This window comes from Macrobrachium rosenbergii, chromosome 12 (assembly GCF_040412425.1).
Source record: "Macrobrachium rosenbergii isolate ZJJX-2024 chromosome 12, ASM4041242v1, whole genome shotgun sequence".
NCBI lineage: Eukaryota > Metazoa > Arthropoda > Malacostraca > Decapoda > Palaemonidae > Macrobrachium > Macrobrachium rosenbergii.
Genome location: NC_089752.1, coordinates 19,519,379 through 19,523,094, shown reverse-complemented (window position 1 = coordinate 19,523,094; position 3,716 = coordinate 19,519,379).

The window sequence follows — 3,716 nt, the reverse complement described above, 5'->3', positions numbered from 1 at the left end:
AGAGAGAGAGAGAGAGAGAGAGAGATAGAGAGAGAGAGAGAGTAGAGAGTGACTAATTATATAAAAAGAAATGATTACAACTGGTGCTTTAAAACACTTAGTTGTTCCTTTATGCAACAAGGACGTTAGCATAAGTTTAGGGAGGAAGTCTAATCACAGAGAAAAACTGAACATATAATAATTAAGAATAATGAATGATGGTAAAAGAGGAAATAAGAAGGGATTGTAGAGAGAGAGAGAGAGAGAGAGAGAGAGAGAGAGAGAGAGAGAGAGAGAGAGAGAGAGAGAGAGAGAGAGGCGTCCAACTAATAACTGCATAACTGGCAAAACAGAAGAACACAAGGCGAAAATTCTGCAGACGAAATTCTTAGTTATAAGTAGGCGTCAGTCTTTACTGTTCATGGTTGACGCACTTGCATCATTCAGTCTGATCTTCGGATTCTTTGTAATCGCTTCATTATCTTGCATCGATCCCCACCTCAGTAATCATTTCGATTGTAATTTCATAATGGATTTACCGTTCATTATCGGATAATCCTCTTAGGATTAATCAATCACCGGCGCGGCTCCGTAACGGTTTTATAAACGCACCTAATTACGAAATGTCGGATGCCGCGTCAAGAATGGCAATAAATACCAGTCAATCACCTCAAGAACTCCAAATAATAACTGAAAGAGCATTGCAAAGAATTTTAATTAAGAGAGGGAGGAGAGAGGAGGAGGAGAGAGGAGGAGTGAGGAGGGAGGAGGAGGAGGAGGAGGAGGAGGAGGAGGAGGAGGAGGGGAGAGAGAGAGAGAGAGTTTTAAATGCTATGCTCAAATGAACTCGGTGAACAACTACGAATTTTATTGGCAGTCAATAAATCGAGGTAAAGGTTACAAAAGATCAAAGTTAATTCCTGTTTTGACTTTGATATACGATCTTCAAAAGCTCAAAGGTCAGTGTCCAATAGCGCTGCCCCAAACCAGAAGCTATGAGGATTGCACTCGGCTCTGATATAATACCGGGCCACATATTTTTTTTTATGGCCTATTATCGACAATTAAAAGTTGATATGCAAGGTGCATGACTTTTCACAAAGTGAAGGGCACTGCTGATACGTCATAGCAATAGGTCTCAAGTTATTTTAGGTTTAGACATTAACATAGGATAAAATTTACCTTAATATCATAATTCTACGTAATTATTAGTTTTGTAAATTATTCCTTTCTTACAGAAATTTCCAAGACACAAATTTCCCCTAAGGCGTCCGAGAACAGTATATTATTATCGTTTTCATATGACGGTTTGTGACGAAATAAACAACAATCAGCTGTATAATTACAACTAAATATAATAATAATAATAATAATAATAATAATAATAATAATAATAATAATAATAATAATATCCTTTATTGCAGCTCCGGGCCGTATACATGGAATATACAAATACAACACACGCAATCTGGACACATAAGATAACATGATAAATATAATAATCGGCAGTATCCACAGTTTCTCAAGAAGTAGAAAAAATAGAATTCATAATAATGGTAATGACAGTAATTATTGGAGAATAATAGGTGGCAAAATTTAAAATAACAATTAAAATACATATTGCAGACGATTAATTTTCTAAAGGACCCAGGTGTTAAGTGTCGTCAGGTCCAGAAGGCTAAATACGAAAATTAGTAACTATAAAACAGTGATACTGATCACAGTAATAATAATAAAAAGAAAAATACCGATAATAACAAGAAACGTAGAAATATAATAATAATAATAATAATAATAATAATAATAATAATAATAATAATAATAATAACAATGACAGATTCTGGGATGACACTTCATATTGTAAAAAATAGAGAATAAGTCATTTACGCAACAAAACGCCTCATTATCCAATCTTCCACAATTTGATCTTTCTTGCCTCCTGTTTAAGATGTTTATACGAGCGAAAATGCTGCTGTTCTCAGTTTCGGTGATCGGACTCGACATCGTTCGCCCCACAATGATTTTTAAATTATCTCAGGCGGTTTTCTATGAACATCTGCGTGGCGGAGTGATAGCGAGGAGTGTTTGTAAGGTGTCTCAGAATGTCATTGTGAAAACAGTGATACGTCCCATGGTCCTGTACATCCATCCAAAGGAATACCCATATATACTGTAGTGAAACAGAGCGGAAGAGCAGCAGTTTTGTGGTCTCGGTGACAAAAGGCAAACCTAATTGCAATCATGTTGCCAGTTGCACATAGTTTCATGACGCTCCATTCCTATGTCTGCCGTATCTTTTAGGTAGTCCGTTATATGTGGCTCAAATGAAATCATGCACGAATTCACAGACGATGATCGATGGAAAATTCTGTGGTTCTGCAATATGCTTAAGGATCTCGGGAGCAGCGACATACACTGGGTCTTGTTTCGTTGTACAGATATCAAATTCCTTCTGCATGTCCGCGCAAGTGTCGATGAGTCGCTAGAGACCTTTGCACCGATGGGGGATATCAGAACCATACCGTCGGCGTAAGAGAGGTTATTTATTGTTGTTTCGTTGATGGGCATCCGATTGAGTGAGTTCAGTCTTTGACATTCAGGGCATCTGTGTGGCAGTTAAACAAGTATGGAGAGAGAATGCCCTCTTGCTGGAGCCTGCTTAGGAAGCTGAAGGTTGTACGACAATATGTTACCCTCATTTGACACAGAATTGCTGTGTGGAGAACCAAATACAACATAAATGCCAATTAGATACAGAGGCCTGTTTGTGCAGCTTCAGGAAGAGCTCAGTGTAGTTTTACTTGTCAAATGTGCTTTTCTCACATCTACAAAACATAGGAAAACAGGAGGAGGCTGATGATAGGTACAGTTCTGCAATTCATCTAGATGTTGATGCAGGTGTCGGTTGAGTGGTTTGGTTTAAAGCCGAACTGCTGCCAGTAGAAAAAGGCAGTCTCACTAGAAGAACGGACTCAAGTATTCTTCTGACGCAATTGTAGTAATTGCACTGGGCGGATAATCGCAGGGTCAGCCGCATCCTTTAGCTTATTTTTTAGCTAGCAGGGAGTCTGGGAGAACTGGGTGATTATGCTTCGCGTTGAATAGGAGAAGCCAAAATCGCAAATTATCGGATGGCAGAATCGTAAGCTCCAGCAGGTGCAGACCATCTCTGTGCCGGGCGATTTATTATTAGTAGGTTGTTTATGGCACCGCTGATGCACTTGGCGTAATAAGATCGGCGAAATGAAACTGAATATTATCAGCAAGAATTTACGAATCCTCGGGACTCTTCATCGTTTGGCAATTCAGGATAGTGCTGAAGTGACGTTCCACTTTCTTCTTTGCGATAGTCATGTCAATGACGGCTTCTCCTACTTCCTGTGATAGCTTTTCAGTTTTGGTATTTAGGATTGACTGGTTTTCCAAAGACGAGTGTACTCTCCAGATTCTAATTTTCTAGACATTGTGATCAGCTCTAGCCGCTTTTCATTCATTCTGTAAAGCTTAAAGGCAAGTTTTAACTGCGCTCAGCTCGCCTCACTAGCAGTGCAAAGTGTCCTTCCCTCGGGTTACCATTTTGCCCACAGTAAAAAAACATTTTCGTGAATGTGTATAGATCTTTCAACCGAGTCACTTCATCCAGGACTTTAGAATTGTTTCGACGAGATCTAGCGCATTCTCTGCCGGAGGCGAGCATAGTGGAAATTATATCGGAATAGAATTCTTTCAGATCTCTC